This window comes from Vulpes vulpes, chromosome 7 (assembly GCF_048418805.1).
Source record: "Vulpes vulpes isolate BD-2025 chromosome 7, VulVul3, whole genome shotgun sequence".
Classification (NCBI taxonomy): domain Eukaryota; kingdom Metazoa; phylum Chordata; class Mammalia; order Carnivora; family Canidae; genus Vulpes; species Vulpes vulpes.
The window spans coordinates 17,034,533-17,053,291 of record NC_132786.1 but is presented as its reverse complement, the minus strand read 5'-3'; the positions used below and the strand labels follow the sequence as shown (position 1 = coordinate 17,053,291).

The 18,759-nt window shown below is 46.1% G+C and overlaps 1 pseudogene; it reads right to left on the bottom strand.

Annotated features, from left to right (window-relative positions):
* Positions 1-14,321: 14,321 nt before the first annotated feature.
* On the bottom strand, positions 14,322-17,393 carry LOC140599786 (integrator complex subunit 4 pseudogene; annotated as a pseudogene).
* Between the last annotated feature and the right edge of the window lie 1,366 nt (positions 17,394-18,759).

Genomic DNA, 18,759 nt, shown 5'->3' with positions numbered 1-18,759 from the left:
AGTAATATAGGAAACCACCCAGCTAACCTTCTGGAGGATATCAGATAATCATGGTAGGTTGTTGTGTAAGAGCTAACTTCTCAGAAACATGAGCACATATGAAATACAAACAAGCAGCCGTTGCGGAGATTTACTATACTGATCAACATTTTAATTACTTTCTGTTTTCTTCGATGTACAGGACTATTGCGATGAATATTCGCTCCATGTACAAACAAAGCAGTATTTTTAGCCTGGTATTTGTATTTGGTGGCAGAAAACTCCCACAACGGTACGAATAACCACGAGTCATGTGCTGATTAATCCGAGACTTCTCGAGTCACGCGTTAATTAAAGGAACTAATATGATCTTTGTTGGTAACGCTATACATTTGTCACACGGCATGCAGAGAACGACTTATTGGATGGTCGGATTTCAAACAAATCTCCAACCCTGCAAATACGGAGAGGATTTTCTCGAATCACTGCTGATGGTGACTCAACAAAAACCGAGGGCCTAAATATGAAAACAAGCTCCTACCAGAAAGTCGCTAGGCCAGTCTACACATGTGTGATGACTGACGAATAACTCGAGTGTGCAAAGAAGTGTTCTCCACATAAGAGAAAGGAGGACCACAATGGAAGGTGCGCGACACAGACAGAGCCGCAAAAGAGAAAGGAGGACCACAATGGAAGGTGCGCGATGCAGACCGAGCCGAAAAAGAGAAAGGACGACGACAATGGAAGGTGTGCGAAGCAGACCGAGCTGCATCCTCAGCCTGGAGCCTGCTTCTCCCTCTGCCTGTGTGTCTCTGCCTCTCTCTCTCTCTCTCTCTCTCTGTCTCTCTATGAAAAAATAAGTAAAAATCTTTAAAAAAAAAATAAAAGAGGTGTCGAGAAGAAGTGAAAGGTACTCCACCCTCTGGTACAGAATGTGTTTTCATGTGAGGCTCAGGGACCAGGGTTACTCTCGACTATACTGCTCTCAATGACATCAAGCACTAACCCACTAAGAGACTTAGGCGTGCCTCTGCTGTTATGACATTTTGGTCAAAATGGCAAAGTGCATCTTAATTACAGTTTCGATAGGTATGGACTTATAGGTGTCATATATTCAACGACCTTTCCGGTTCAGGATATAACTGAGTACACTTAGGAAATGTAAAGTTAACACATTAAAGCTCTGACAGATGATAGGACAGAAAATTCTATCCAGAGTTTCACCGATACCATGAAATTATCCTTTTCATGGCCCACATTTGTGATGCTCTAAATATATGCACAGTGTAAAGTAGTCAATCTGCATTTCTACAAAAGGACACTGAGCACAAAAAGGAAACATAAAGACAGTTCTATGAAATGAATCTCATAAACTATCGACCGAAGAATATTATATGTATAAACTAAACAGTCTTTGACTACATGATATTTATCATACTCAAGATAAAAATCGTTTAAAAAATAGTTGATAATTGATGATTAAGACAAAATTCGTAGAACACTAGCATTATTCTTTCCAAGTATTCCAAGCAGAAATTCTTATAGGACACAACCAAAAGTATGGGCTATTTACTGGCTGTTATTGTAATAAAAGAACAAAGAAAAGTAAGACCTCACAAAATGTTGAAATAGCTATCTGTAGACATTGTAAATTTTTAGGAAGACACTCTGAAACATCAATACGATTGCAAACACACACGCATGCGCATATTCTGGTACGATGAACTTGAAAATTAACAAGCTATGTTGGAGTTACAAATAATGATCCTAATTATTTTTTTCCCAAAGTAGTAAACAGAAATACTACCTCAAGGTTTTCTGATCAGTGACAAAGTCATTAATAAATGAAATCAAAATGGCTAACAATCAGTAAAAAACTGTATTTCTGAGGGAAACATTTACTGCTATGCTAGGCTTCCATTCCGTATAGGCAACAGATTCATTTTAGTATGTAAAATGCTTGGGGTGGAAGAATGCTTTCGACAAGAAATGATAAAGATTTTTCCCTATCACAGTAACAAAAACATATATTCATCTTGTTTTCTTTTTAACTGCTCATCTTCCTAAGAAAATTAAGTAATCAGGAAGGCCATAAGATGGCTAGGAAAACATAAATTGTAAGAAGCAAGAGGTTCATTTCCCTTAAACAAAACTCCCAGAAAGCAGGCAAGAAAAAAAGATAAAAGGCCTCAACAATTGGAAAAGTTGGGGAAGGAGGGGAAAATCTGAAAGCAAGCAAGATGAAAATAATGAAAATACCAGCTGACATATAACAGGGATAGAATGCAGTCTAATCCCCAGACTCCTGAGCAAGGACATATGCAAAATTAGCACGGGAACACAAAACTACAACAGAAAGACGGGACGCGTAGCATCGGGACCAAGTATCAAACAAAGCATATCGAATTCGGAACTTGCTCATCAAACTGGATTAATTCTCCCTTTTGACGAAATGTGTTTTGAGTTCAGGTTACGTCACAGGAATATTTTTATGGAATGACTTTAAAAATGTAGAGAAAGACTCTGATTCCTCTGAATCCCCTTAGTGAAAGAAAATCTTCAAATGCTGCTAAACTTAATTAAAAGCCACGAGGGATCGATGAAATGAGGCATTCAGTGCAGACTGTGACATTCTGGGCCAAAACTGAAGTGTCATCAAAAAGTAATGGTTTTGGTAGACCCTGGCTAACAAACCAGAAAGGACATCAAACACAAAGACTGTCTTTTTTGTCAAGAATGGTAACACTGGCGAGAGAGAACCTCAAAGTGACATACATACATACATAGCGACAAACTGAGTATGTATATTCAGCGTAAAGACTCACCAGAAGCAGGTGTCCATGCCTCTGTGGACAAAACCAAACCAAACCAAACCAAACCAAACCAAACCAAACCAAACTAAAGCAAACAAAACAACTTTGGTTAACAGATCAACACTACATATTAAAATCCAGACACTATAAATTCTGGCACAGAGGCTGAAGCACACATTACATGAGAACACTGTTGCTGTCTCTATCTGGTGAAATACAAAGGAGTGTGAACCTCGTAAATGCAATTTTGGGTATCAAAGTCCAACTGACTCTTTGTAATGTGCTCTGGCTTTGCAATTCTCAACGTAGCAGGTGATAACCTGATATAGAAGCGAATACCACTGCGACTTCAGTTAGCTGCATGTGAATCGTTTAAATATCAAAAGGTGAAGTACGACAAATTAGGAATAAAACACAAATTTATGGAAAGGGTGCTTCAGAGAATGAAACCTGGATAATACTCAAAAGCAGGAATCCTCCCAAGTGATCCCTCGCTACAAAATTAATTCACATTAGTGGAAGGCTTTGCTGTGCCCAGTGCTGGGAATGTTTTTGTCCTGTCGGGAACAGTTCACGCAAAATACCGAATTTCTGTATGTCACCCTTATGTCCCGTTGTTTTGCTCGGAAAGAGCATCAAACCTCTGTGATAAATTTAAAATGAATTACAATTTTGCTGGAGGTTTAATTGCTAAGTAATTTGTTTGGACAGTTTAAACCTGTTACAATTTTAGTCAACATATAAATTTGTGGGCAATCATATGGGAAAACTCATAAAACCACAGCTAAATTCCTAGGGATCAAAGTGTTATAGACTGAAATAGCCTTTAACTAACAAATGAGCATTATGATTGGATGTCAACTGCATTCCTATATTAAATTCAATTGCAGGGATCCCTGGGTGGCGCAGCGGTTTAGCGCCTGCCTTTGGCCCAAGGCGCGATCCTGGAGACCCGGGATCGAATCCCACGTCAGGCTCCCGGGGCATGGAGCCTGCTTCTCCCTCTGCCTGTCTCTCTCTCTCTCTCTCTCTCTCTCTCTCTCTCTCTCTGTGAGTTCATAAATAAATAAAAAAATTAAAAAAAAAACACTTTAAATTCAATTGCATATGTAAGAAAAAGTAGAAACCATTAGGCCGAGTAAGGAATAAAAATTGCTTTGAAAGCAGCAACACTATGGAAATCTAAACAGAAATTCCAAACGTCCTGTCATTCTTCTGGGAGTTCAGAGCAAAAGTCGTTCTTACGTGAAAACGGATTGAAGGTTGAGAGCCCACAAGACTCCCTGACGGTGCTTCGTAAGTTAGAAAATGAGCCCATAGATAGGAGATCATAAAGACGCTTTTCATCCAACAGAGACGGCTTCCTTACTACTACTCACCCAATTCCTGAACTCTGTCATGAGCTAGTGAACCCCTAGAACAAAGCTGAGAACGAAACCTGCGTTTCGGCACGACTCCACAGGTGAACTCAGAACCAGATTAAAACCAGGGCTTACGAGAGCTTTCCCGCTGTCAGATTCACACGGGGGTCATCCCTAATCCCACCACAGACCAGCGAGAAGACAGCAAGCTCCCATCCTTGCAGGAGTGCGCCGTGGAAGCGTCACAAGCCAGAGACAGGGGGGTTGTGTCCCTCAGAGTGAAGCTACAGGAAATGGTTTCCTTCTTTTCATTTTGTCGTTCTTAAGGAACTTTCATAAAACAGCTCTGAATCATGCAGTCTCCTTTAAAAATGTTCTCCTCATAAGGAAAACAGAAGAAAAATCAACCACCACAGGTCACGCTTGAAAACGCAGAACTTCAGAAGTTGCGGGAGAAACACCTGGAAGACCTCTTTCCTTATACCATTTCATGGAAAGTTTCTCATGAGAAATTTACGTAGTGGGTTGTGTTTTATGAATCAGACCCGAATAAAAAGAGAGACTTCTGCCACGAAACTGAAAGGGTAAGAAAATCTCCGTGTGCATGCCACTCCCAGCATCATGAGTCATGTTTTTCCTACGAGGACTGTTCCAGAGTCTCACCCTGATCCCCCCCGCACTGGTCCTTACAGATGCGCTAAAATGGATTACCACTGCAGTGGTTATCAGTCCTCCTCCGATATCCGAAGAAAACTAAAGACCGAGGAGGGTCCTCAAACTCCCATGCCCGACCTGGTGAAAATGGCATTTAAAGTCCTTAACACCCGAGAGGAAGTGGCTGAACTTAAGAGGCAGGCCAGGCTCCAGCAGAAGGTCCAACTCCAGACCCAAGCCTCGGGGGCAGCCCTGCGGCCAGCGGGCTCCATGAGCCCGCAGAATGCAGGAACCAACCGAACCCTGCCTGGGGCTTGCTTCAGATGCGGCACCGAGGGACAATGGCCCCTCAATGTCCCAATCCCAAGGAGCCAACGCGGCAATGCCCTCAATGTCGAACGATGGGCCACTGGAAATCCGCCTGCCCGGGTCTCGGGGGATCCTCGGCGCCTCCACACAGAGGAAACCCTGAGCCGGGAAGTCCAGCCTTTCAACGACTCGGATTGGACGATGACTGATGGGGCCCAGACTCGGACACCCCCTAACCCAGGCCAAGCCCAGGGTCCTGCTCCAGGGAGCAGGGAAGCCCATCTCTTTCCTGTTGGACACGGGGGCGACCGACTCCATTGTGCCTTCCTACTCGGGGACCAGCTTCCCCTCTCCAGTAGCGGTGATGGGAACTGATGGCACCTCCTCTATTCCACGGACTGCCCCCCTCCTCTCTTGCCTCCTGGATGGGTTCTCCGCCTCACGTTCCTTCCTTAGAATCCCTTCCTGCCCAGCTCCTCTTCGTCGAAAATCCTGACATCTATCTATCAGCTTCTCCTCGGCTAAGTCCTGCTACCCTCCTACCTACCCCCTCTGCTAACCCGGAACCCTCCCATCCCTGCTCTCAACTCCTGGAAGAGCTGACTCCTCCACATCCAGGACTTTCCAATCAGCCCTTCCCTAACCCTGACCAAATACTCTTTGTGGCCAGAGACACGCAGCATAGGCCGTCGTTACCCTAGACGCCATCCTAGAGGCAGTTCCCTCCTCCTCGGGACAAGCTCTCGGAAGGCAGAACTTAGAGCTCTCACCAGGGCTCCTCGCCTGTCCAAAGGGCAACGAGCTACCATAGACACGGACTCCAAATATCCCTCCCTCATCACACATACACATTCTGTCCTATGGCAAGAGCAAAGGCTTCTTACAACCAAGGGAAGCCCCATAATCTATGGGCCCCTCATTTCAAAACTACTAGGGGCCCTCAGCCTTCCCACTGAAGAAGCCATTGTCCACTGTCATGGACACCAATCCTCCAAGGACCCGGTGTCCCGGGCCAACAACAAAGCCGACTCAACTGCCCAAGCCACTGCCTTAGGCTCCTCACCAGCTCCCCTCCTCTTCCTCAACACACCACATTCCCCCCACTTACACAGATGAGGAAACTCACACACTAAAAGAGATGGGAAGAATAGCCGGGGAAAAAGACTGGATCTTCATTCAGAAGAAACTCGCTCTTCCAAACCATTTAGCTCCTATGATCATTTCAGACATGCGCCAATCCCTACACATAGGTCCCAAGGCCTTACACCAGTTCCCAGGACCCCTTTTCTACTACCCACATCTCCAAAAGGTAATTAGAGAGGTGGATTAGTCTTGCAAAACCTGCTCCACTGTAAATGCTCAAGGGGGAATTCGCAGGCCAAGACCCAATCACCAGCTCCACAGCTACCAACCTGGCAAGGACTGGCAGCTGGACTGAAGAAACCCCACACCCCCGTCCCCGGGAGTGGGACCAGGCCTAACCCTGAGACAGCCCATCCAGGTGCCTCCCATAAATTCAAGCAACAAAAACATTCTGTTTTTCCGAGATAGGAAAACTATCCCCCCCCTCGCCCTGACTGGAAAAGTCCCTGAACATGGTCATGTTGACCTTCAAAGAAATCAATCACGTCATAACCTGAATGCTATGCTACTCCCGCGTTTTCTTTGCCTTTAAAAGATGCCTGTAATTGCTAATCGGTGCTCTGCCCCCTCTGAGGATGAGAGCCCGTTTGCGCAAAAGTTCAATAAACCCTCTTGCTTGTTGCATCTGCCTGTCTGTGGTCTGAGTCTCTGGGGCGTCCACCGGGACACGTTGGCACCCGTGAGCAAGGGTCCAACAGACTTTTCTCACATGCCGCCCAATAAATCCTTTCGCTACCTATTAACCTCAGTGGACGCCTTTACAGGGTGGGCAGAGGCTTTCCACACAGCTCCGGAGATGGCGGATGTGGCGGCCACCATACTCACCGAACACATCATTCTGAGATTCAGCCTCCTGGAGATCCTACAATCTGACAACGGCCCGGCTTTCATCTCCAGCATCACCAGGCAAGACTCCAAGAGCCCAAATATTACCTGGAAACTCCATATCCCATATCACCCCCAGTCTTCGGGTAACCTAGGGTGGGCTAACGGTCTTCTGAAGGAACATCTCACCAAACTTACTCTTGAATCCCCACCTGTCCTGGCCGACCCTCCTCCCGCTGGCTTTAAGAAGGCTCAGAGCCACCCCTAGAGGGCCGTCGGGCCTAAGTCCCTTTGAGCTTCTCTACAGGGTGGCCCTTCCTGCTCCCTTAAAATCTTCCATCATCACCTCCTCCTCTACTATCTTACTTACCTACCTTCCCTAACTCTTCTAAGAGCCCTTCTGCGGGCCCATGTGGATTCAGTCACCCATACTCCAGGAGCACCCACCTACAGGCCTACCCAACTCAGGACCAGGGCCCCTTCTCCTGGATAAAACTTATCCAACAAGGCACTTCCCTCGCCAGCCTTTCCTGCATGGGCAATCTGTCCCACGGTTTCATCTGTGCCTCTTTAGGCAAAACTCCCCTTGTGGCCATTCCCCTCCCCAAATGCATTCAGCTGCACCACCCCGCACCCACACCTCCAGCGCCTGCCTCATCCCTCTCTCACTAATGTTGCCCTATTTACTGACCCTCTCAACCATCAATTCCCCTTCTGTTATTCCGCCCCTAACTCATCCCTGTACAACGTCACCCGGTCAAAAGTCACCTCTCATCATGCTGCTATTGGCCGATTCTTTTGGTGCCAGGGCTCCCTATCTAAATCTCTCAATACCTCTGCCTCCCTCCTGTCTGCCTGTCTCCCAAGTTCCGCGATTAACCATCTATAGTCAGGCAGAAGGTAGCCCTCCTCACCAGACCCCCCCACCCCGGAAAAGCAGAAACGAGTGATCTTTCTCCCACTGGTTGTCGGGGTCTCCCTGGCCTCAACCCTGGTGGCCACTGGGTACGGGGCCCTTATTCCAGTCTGCAGATTCCTCCAGGGACCTATCCGAGAGGCCTCAGATGGCTATCGAAGCTCCGGCAGAGTCTTTTGCTTCCCGACAACGCCAAATAAACCCGGTGGCCCAGGTAGCTCTACAGAACCGATGTCTCTTGGACCTCCTCACGGCCGAGAAAGGAGGAACTTGTACGTGTCTCAATGAAGATCGCTACTACTACATCAACGAAACAGGTGGAGTGGAAACCAATCTCCACATCCTCGCCAAAGGTCGGGAGTCTCTCCAAACACAGTATCACCCTGTCGGCCCAACTACACCCCAATGGTGGCAGACCCCACTAACCACATGGCTCCTCCTCTCTCTAAGCCCACTCCTGATCCTTGGCATACTATTAATGGTGGCCCCTTGCTTTCTCCGAATCATCAAGGAAGGAATCCACGAAATATCTCCGTTATCAATCAACTAACTTGTTTTTTATCCCTACGCTGGCCTGCCCACCTCCGACAGGCACCACGACGCCCCAAAATCAGCAGGAAGCAGCTGGATCTGAATCGTCGCCCCATTATAACATAACAAAAAGATCTGAATGTTGGGCCAGCGAGACTGGGGACCTCAAAACGGCCGACCCCAGGCCAGCAACCTCCCAAGAAGGCCACCTTGCTGCCCAACCCTAACTTAGCACACCAAGACCTGTAACCCTTGCCCTAATTGGAATGCCGCCCTGCCCCCATCTTCCCACAGAAAACTCTTTAGAGACCCCACTGCAGTTGGCATGGGTGCGACACCCCCACCCCTTGCTCTCTCCCTTGCCTGCGGGCTGCATAACCTAGCCAGAGAGTGCAGCCCATTAAAAGCCGGTTTCAACAAAAATAAATAAATAAAAATGAAAGCCTGTTTCGACCAACTTTTGCCTGGCCTCTCTTCCAGTTCACTACCGATCAGATTAAACCTGACAAAAACCATGGTCCTTTTGTACCAAACTGCCACTTAAAGGCTGTGACAGCTAATCTCTACCTTGTTAGGAACTATATCGTTCCAAGATGTGTGAAACTGGCAGGGACATAAATTCCAGACATCATTCACTCTTGGCTTGAAACGGGCTCATGGTACCTGGTATTAGGCTATGTTCTTTGGAATTTGTAGACGAATCTGACCACATCTAGCTTCAGATGTGGAAAAAAAGACATCTTACCTTATTTAGCAAAGTGGTAATGCAGTGTTTTAAATACATCCTAGCTTAGATGACACACGATACTTTTCTCAATGGTTCCCGGAGCCTCAGTCGTTGTGATTTGATAGCACGCAAAGTCAATGAGAAACAGACACGCGGAATTTGAAGCACAAAGGTACGGTCTTTCTGGATCTTCACATTTGTTTCAGTTTCTCACTAATGACCTTCAAGGCCTTGAATACATTATTCACCTTTTTAGGCAACTTCTATGATAAAAAGTAAGAGAAGAGCAAGTAGGATGTTACCTATGCATTTGGCTGAGTCTTCGAACTCTAAAGACGATGATGAGACCACCAGTCCATGCGGTGTCAAACTGAACAATGCAGCAGAGGCAACAAGAAACTGCTCGACCCAGGAGTAGGTGTGAGTGAAGGCTCACCGGAGGAATCATTCTATACCATAATCGACAGTCTGTACACGTCACTGCCTCGGGCTTGGCTCGGCTTCATCTGGTGCACATCTGTTGGTCTCACCCAGGAATTCAAGAAGGGCACTGAACACTAGTGATGAAACGGCTCTGCAAGGATATTCTGATTGTTCCATCACATGGGCCTCTTAACAATCCTAGCTACCCAAACTGCATTCTCAGTGTGTTGCTCCAAAACAATGAGGTGCCAACCTTTATCTGAACTCTTGAATACCACCTTCGCCTGTGGCTGTCCTGTTGTGGGGACACCTTTCACAGCTGCATGCTTTCCCCGTTTCTCATTGTGTCCCCTGCCAAGTTTGGACCCCTAGAATACCTACCCTTGTCCTGTGCCCAGGCTTGCCCTGTCGGTGATTCATTCACATGGACATTCTGCTGTGGGCGTTGTCCTCTCAGGGCTCGCGATATTTACAGATATTTACATTCCTTCCCAAGCTTTGCTGTAGGCCAAATCCTTGCTCCTCACCTGGTCCCATCTGGTCTACCCAGACTCAAAAAAAAAAAAAAATCACAACCCACAGTGAAAATAAAGGAAGAGCAGGTGGAGATTTTTCCAAGCCCAGACCCTGAAGACAAGAACTGAGGAAGATGGACTCTACATTTACTGTTGTGAGGATGAAAAGAGATACTCAGGATGATGCATATTACACAACATCTCAGAAGCTTTCCGTGCCTTAAGTATCTAGCCCGTTGTTCATTCCTGTAAAACTGTGAGACTCAGGCACTCTTTCAGAGCCTTCTGGGACAATACGGGACAACATGTATAAAATATGGGATGATCAACAAAATGAACCCGATTAAACTCAAACAATGGACATAATTTTTTATCTCCTTTTTTTTATTATAATTTTTTTATTTATTTATGATAGTCACAGAGAGAGAGAGAGAGGCAGAGACACAGGCGGAGGGAGAAGCAGGCTCCATGCACCCGGAGCCTGATGTGGGATTCGATCCCGGGTCTCCAGGATCGCGCCCTGGGCCAATCAGGCGCCAAACCGCTGCGCCACCCAGGGATCCCTATCTCCTTTTTTTTTTAAGGATTTATTTATTTATTCATGATAGATATAGAGAGAGTTAGAGAGAGACAGAGACATGGGAGGAGGGAGAAGCTGGCTCCATGCTGGGAGCCTGACGTGGGACTCGATCCCGGGATGCCAGGATCGCGCCCTGGGCCAAAAGCAGTCGCCAAACCGCTGAGCCACCCAGGGATCCCCATCATCTGATTCCTAATCCCCATCTCCCTACAAAGGTGGTCAATGATTCATTATGTTATTATCTGTTTCTCACCCCAACATTTCTATCTACCTGTATTCATCCATTTGCTTATGACTGAAACCAGGCACCCATATCTGTTTCTACATCTAACCCATGACCGTTCTAATTTAAAATATACTTTACATCCATCTTATTATTTTCTTCTCTATAGTCAGCACCCAGGTCACATTTGTATGTCCCACTGAAATCTCTCACTAGAACTAATATCATTGCATTCTGGGTGGCCTTCCAACTTGTAACTCAAGTCTTTCAATTTTTTTAAAGACGACTTTTATCACTTTGAGAGAGAGCATGAGAGAGAGTGCATGAGTCGGGGCGGGGAGGGGCAGAGGGAGAGGGAGAAGCAGACGCACCACTGGGCAGGGATCCTGACGCAGGGCGGATCCCAGGACCCTGGGATCCTGACCTGAGCCAAAAGGCAAAGGCTCAACCGACTGAGCCCCCACACACAACAGGTGTCCCTAACTCTGTTCTTTTCTGAATCATTCCCAAACCCACAACAGGTAGCCTAATAGTGCAAAGCCCCAAACATCATTATGTTGTTACTTTGCTTATTAGTTCTCTTCAAAGTCTTCTCCTTGCACCTTGGATGAAATCAAAACCCTCTGAGCCAATAAACCCTGGTGTGATCTAGTCCATGCTGACTTCTTTAGTCACATCTAATGCTGCTCTCCTATCTATTAATTATGTTCCACCTGCCCTGACCATTTTTCTATCTTTCTCAATGTTGGAGACTCCCATCAATATATTTTTTTTACATTCTTCAACGTCTCAAATGCTATTAAGATTTCCTACGTAGGAACTTAGCCTTACAACGTTCATCAGATATGTTACTTCTTTAACGAGATCTTCCCCGAAACTCTAATTTAAGCAACTTCTCTCCATTATGATACTTTATGGTACATTGTCATTTTCTTTCATAGCACCTTTCCCACTTTTCTTGGAGGCACTTGTTTGTATGAATATTTCTAAAGTGACTCTCCTCTGGATAGGCCGTGAGCACGCTCCGTGGGAACATGGGTCTTTTGCATTCTACTGTATACCAATGGCTAGTACAGGGACTGGCACATCGTTGGCACTCAATATATCTGTCCAAGGAGTGAGTGGAAATTCTGTATCTCAAAGTTTATTTGTTCAATTATTCAATAAGCTATTATCTTGTGTAAAGCACGGTCTTCACCTCATTCGGTAGAGCAGAGACAGAAAGATGCAAAAGTTCCTGCTTTGGTGAAGCTTCTAGGGTGGGAAACCAGTAATTAGCAACGAATACAAAACATCACATCGCATTTTAGAAAGAGACGTGTAGCAAAGAAAAATGGAGCAGGACAACGGAAATGAGGGGTGCCAGGGAGATGCGATTTACAGTTAGAATAAATCATCAATGTAGGCCTTCATGAACATTTTACCTCTGGGAACAGACTTGAAGCAAGTGAAGGCTTTCTAAGAGAAATTCGAGATAAAGAATTTTCTAGGCGAGGGAACGGGCTAGAATGAGTCCAAGAGTGGGCACTTGTATGGGTTTCTGAGAAACAGTAAAGGAAGACGCAGAGTGGTCAGGAAGGCAGACATAGAGGTTGTGTGATAAAAGAGACAAGGAAGGGCAGACAGATCACGCAGGCCTTTTGACCACCATCCTCACTTTGGCTTTTACGGTGACTGAGCTGGGTGAGCCTTCAAATGGTTTCAGACGGCACTGACGGCATCACCCAGGCGCCCAATGACTGCACCACCCAGGCGCCCCACTTCCTTATGATTTTAATAACATTCTCTTTTCCCCACCTCACTTCATTGTAAAATACATATTAGTCTACTGTTTATATCATCGGTAAGGTTCCAATCAACAGTGGGCTACTACTAACAGTCCAATTTTGGCAGAATCAAAAATCATACATGGATTTTCAGCTGTGCTGGGGGATGCTGTCGAGACCCCTAATCCCCACGTTGTGGGGAGGTCAGCTATATTCTAATGAATTTGTAGTTCTTCACGGAACTACACTTTCCAAATTAGTCGCTTCTACAAAAACCTGAAGCAGAGAATACAGTGTTCACTGAAACCACTGCTCCAGTAACTAAATTTGAGCTACTGTTGATGAAATTGAGTACTGTATATTTCCTGTTATGAGAGTATCTCGTGCGCACGCATGCACACACACCATCCCTACAGAGCCTTGTGTGGGCTCTTTGTTTTCCACTCGATGCCAGAGAAGCTTCCCTGTTTTATCCACAAAGTTCACATTTCCAAAGCCAAACAGCAGCACTGCACACATGGACTAGTGGTAACAGGAGCGAGGCATGTCTCCGTCCAGTTAGACCAGAGGAGTGGCAAACATTGTTGCCGACAAAACCAACGGAAAACCCATTTACAAATATGATGGTCACAAACGACACTTCCCTACAAAACAAAAGTGGCACATCCTGTTGTCTTGTCCAAACTTTCTGTGGCCCCAACCAATCGAGAGCTTCCAGCTTTCCTGCACTTACTTGCTTCCCTTACGTTTGTCACCTCAGATACATGACTTTTCTTTTCTGCAGCTCAGGTTTTGATTTTTTGGTAACTTCTTCTAAAACTTTCAAAGGTTTAGTTGTATTGATTTCTTCAAATAATATCAACACCTTCTAGGTAAGGATCTCGTACAACTGACTGTGTTGTCTTTACTTCAAATAATTAATAAACTTCCTTTGGACTTAAGAGTCATTAGGCGCGCGCGCACACACACACACACACACACACACAAATAGTCATTACGCACCATGACAACCCACTGGTTAGTTCTCAACATTTTGCAATTCAGATCACTAGTCAGCTTTCTGCCTGGTCTTCAGACCTGCTTCAATAAAACAGGTAAGTATAAAAACAACTTTCATCAGTGGAAAATCCCATAGGAGTTCAGTATTGTTGCACTCTAATGGATACATGGAAGCAAATGTGTATTTCTAGAAACCAATGAATTTATGACTATAAAAGATACAGCACCTGTAAATTGAAGAGCTTATTCCTCAAAAACATAGCGGATAAAAAAAGTCAGTGCATACATCCAAAAAAGCCTTAAATAATAAGGGAGGAAAATAAGTAAAACATATTAAAAAGATGACCAAATGAGAGAGGCATCCTGCCTCTCAGGATGGTTTCCTTATCTTTTATTGCATTTTATAAATGTCATAAAATAATGATTTTTTTAATTGGAGTTCAGTTTGCCAACATACAGCATAACACCCAGCGCTCATCCCATCAAGTGCCCCCCTCAATGCTCATCACCCAGTCACCCCACACCCCCACCCCACCTCCTTTTCTTCCACCCCTTGTTCGTTTTCCAGTGAGGAGTCTCTCACGTTCTGTCTCCCTTTCTGATATTTCCCACTCATTTGTTCTCCTTTCCCCTTTCTTCCTTTTCACTATTTTTATATGTCCCAAATGAATGAGACATTATCATGTTTGTCCTTCTCCCATTGACTTACTTCACTCAGTGTAATACATCCAGGCCTGCACATGTTCCAGGGTCGCATCGACATCCAGGGCCACAACCAATCCAGATGTAAACCGCAAAGGGTTGTCTGACTCGCCTGCAGGCTCAATGATGGTGGCTGAAGTGTGTGGATCTGCTCTGGAAGGGGGAGGTGCAAGAAGGTACTCTGCCTCAGCATGGTCTGTAGAATTTTGACCCCTTCAACAGGTTTGGATGCCATGAGTCGGGGCATAAGGTCAACACGTTTCTCCACAAAGCTGTCCTGTAAGTGGGGACAAATCAGCAATAAAACACCTCTGAAAAAAGTCCACTTCCTGTAAAAAGTTTTCACACATCGCAAATAAGGGGTCAACTCCTCAAGTAGTCCGTGCTGTTACTATAAGTTGCAAGGCTTTGGCCTGCAGCCTCATGTGATGTATAATCACCACCTGTTTCTTCTCCACACCACTGTACATCAACTCCATTTTGTAGGTCTCTTCCATGATCTGTTTTGCTGCTGCGGAGGCCAAGTCACTCTGCTTCAAATATAAAGGGGCAGCCACATTCCACAGCTTTCCTTGCAAGGCCTCGATGAGAAGAAGCTGATACCGAAGATAGGTAGCCGAGAAGTCAGCAACTCCTGCTAGTTCAGACTGAAGTTCTCCAAGTCTTTGCAGATCCCGGATGGTGAACTCCAGCAGCTTCTGGGTTCCCTGAGGGTCCCGGTGCTCTGAAGACTGTACACCCTTTCAGGGCTCTGCTGCAGGAACTGATGGGACGGGTCCTCATGGGGCGCAATACCGGGAGAAACGGCCGATGACACTAGTTTTCTACCTGGTAACCTTAAGGCAGGAACAAGATGAGAAAGACTGTCGTGGAGGGAGGAATAATGCCTGAAGGTATCATCTGAGAACAGTGCCGGCATTGTTGGACAGATTGTAGCAGCATTAAAAATACGAACCAAAACTGCAGTGTAAGCTGGGTCATCCATGTCTGGTTCAGCTGTGTCAAAAAATGGATGGGTGCTCAGGAGCTCTGGCACCAAGGAAAGCACCAGGGTTGGATGCAGACTTCCCAGAAACTTCAAGCTCTTCCATATAGAGTCCCTATCAGTAGGGTACTTGGTTAAATTTTTCAGCAGCTCCGCCAGTGCAAGATGAATCCCTTCTTTAGTCGAAACATTAGTACAGCATAAAAGTGCGTGAAGAGCCAGCCTCTCGAATATCTCTGGACGAATCCTCTAACACAGCCAGGACATGGTCAAGCTGATCCTCTCGGAGAGTGATATTATTAGAAATTTTTCTCAGGCCGTGTATGGACTGCAGACCTACTTCCTCAATTTCATCATTAAACGTGTCAACCGGGAAGTCAGGGCGGCACTTCTCCGCAAAAGAAGGTGAAGATTGGGCCAGCATGCAGAGAGCCTCCACGGCAGCAATGCGGACCTCATACATCTCATCTTCCAATCCATGAAAAAAGGCTCCACAAGCTCCTGACTCAATCAAGTTCACAGCTCCTGTATCTATTTCTTCTTTGGGAGCATCACCTCCCCACTTTCTGCCACTGGAAAACTCTCCTGACCTGTAAAGTTCCTTGGCAGGTTCATGTGCAGTGCATTTTCTCCTGAGATCTGACATGAGCTTCTTGTCGAGCGTCTGCTCCAAGAAATGAGAACTGACTTGTTCCATTGAGCCCAATAGCTTTGCAGCCTGAACTCGAACCACCCAGGAGCCATCACGGACCAAATTTTTCCAAATGCTCATCAACTAAGCGAATTTCTTCATTACAAGAAGTAATGGGGACAATGCTTTCAGGATAGAGCTGACTGACAACCCAGATAAGTTGGACTGCAGCACTGTGCACTTGTCCATAGTCATCAGACGACAATTTACAAGCCTGCTTATAAATTGCTTGGTGTAATTTCAGTCCTCTTTCATGAAGCTGCAATATGGCTTTTATAGCCGCTGTTCTGACACGTGGGTCTTGGTCACTGAAGTAATCCCCTATAATCTTCTGGACATCTCTGACAGCTAGGCCGTCTCCATCTTTTGTCACACTTGTCTCCAAAGAGCCAAGATTGCCAAGTCATTGCAGGCACTTATTTCTTACACCATGAGACGTATCTGTGAGGTGCTTGCAGGCTACATCAACTAATCCCATCTGGATAGCTTGATTCTCTGGGAGTTTGGTGCCAATTGCAAGCAAGGTGTCCAACAGTTGAGCAAGGACTTGATGAGACTTTACATTCTGCAGGATGTTAATGGCATCATCCATAATGCAGTCTGGTGAAAATCCTGCAGTCTTTGATAATAAACCCAACAATGATGCGATTTTCAGTCTCACAGATGGATCATTCTCCTTGTAATAATGTTCCAAGAGAATCCTGACTACTCCTTCCACACTTTCTGCTTCAACAGGCTTTCTGGAAAACTGGAGTAGATACTGCAAAGCATCCATTGGGGAGGGAGCTTTACACAGATCTACGAGGAGTGCTGCAGATCTCCTTGGTTTTGTCAATCACAGTTTCTTGGTTGCAATTTCCTCCTGTTGTTGCTGGACCACCTTAGTGAAGTCCTCGTACACTCATTTCTTTAGGTGAGCCGCCATGACTGCCCGCCACACCACAGCTTCTTGATCCATCATCTTTCGATGGACACCGAGGCTCCTTCCACAGTTTGCCTACTGTGGACATTGCTGCTATAAACATTGGGGTGCAGCTGTCCCGGGCATTATGCTGAGTGAAAACAGTCAATCGGAAAAGGACTGACATTATGTGGTCTCGTTCATTTGGGAAATATAAAAATTAGTGAAAGGGAATAAAGGCAAAGCAGAGAAAATGAGTGAAAGTATCAGTGAGGGTGACAAAACAGGAGACACCTAACTCTGGGAAACAAACAAGGGGTAGTGGAAGGGGAAGTGGGTGGGGGGGGTGACTGGGTGATGGGCAATGAAGGAGGCACTTGGCAGGATGAGCACTGGGTGTTGTGCTATATGTGGACAAATTGAATTCCAATAAAAAATTAAAAATTCAAAACAAAGAAAAGGGCTTATTTAAAATAAGCAAACATTTAACTGATGTATTCAGTAGGTCCAATAAATGGAAATATATGACACTAAAAAAAAAAAAAAAAAACAACACCGGGGATATCTTCAGGGTTCTAAGGAATGTCATTGATTTTCAAAAGATATCCGAATGATATAAACAGGAACACCACAAGTACAGAAGGAAAAGCTACCGGAGGCACCGATATGAACAATTTCACTAATACATTAAATGCATAGATCGTTATGAGAAAGATTTAAATGCATCAGTAAATAAGAATTTTTAAGCCATGGACTCAGTTATTTTTTTAACATAAGGAAATATGCAATAATGTATTTGAAATGTGAAAAAGTCCCTGTTCCCACGGCCACCCTGGAGGAAGAGCACGCCAAGGGGCATGCTATCAGGATCCCCCACATGACATAGCAGCCACCTGACTCAGTGGAACACCCGACTTCGGCCACTGAGCAACATCCTTAACGAAATCAAGAGCCTGCCAGAGCTACTACAAGGGGGCGAGCTGAAGCTTATGGGCCTGAGCAGTTCGAGCCGGGCATGGCAGTTGGTGCTGAGTGCTTGGCCCGAGCCGAGATGCCAGCTGCTGAGGCCAAGACAATTTACATGGCAGTCACACCTCTGATTCACTGTCCCGACCTGGAGGAGCCACCTGCACACTTGGCCACCCTGCAAGAAGAGCTACCCCGGGCACCCACTATCAATGTCCCTGGCATGCCTTGCCAAAGGAGTCACCTGCCTCAGTGCAGCAACTAGCTTCGGCCCCTGAACAACATCATGAACCATGTCAGCAGCCCACCCCAGCTCCGAAGGTGGGGCCTAATGAAGCTTCTGGGCTTGAGGTGATCGAGCTGGGCAGGGTGTTGGTGCTGAGTGGTTGGCCAGAGCGCAGATGCCAGCTGAGGAGTCAAAGCCAATGCACGAGGTGGTCACACCTCTGATTCGCTCTCCCGACAAGGAGGACCCACCTGCAATCTCGGCCACCCTCGCGGTAGATGATGTCCCGGCGCATGCTATCAGGGTCCGCCACATGCCAGTGCGGCCACCCGGATCAGTGGAGCAACTAGTGTCCACCCCTGTGCAATATCCTGAACCACCTCAACAACCGGCCCCAGCTCCTACCTCGCAGCCTTTTAAGCTTCAGGGCCAGAGGTGATCGAGCTGGTCACGGCTCGAGCCGAGAAGCCCGGCTGCTGAGACCAAACCAATGCACGTGGTGGTAACACCTCTGACTCACTGTG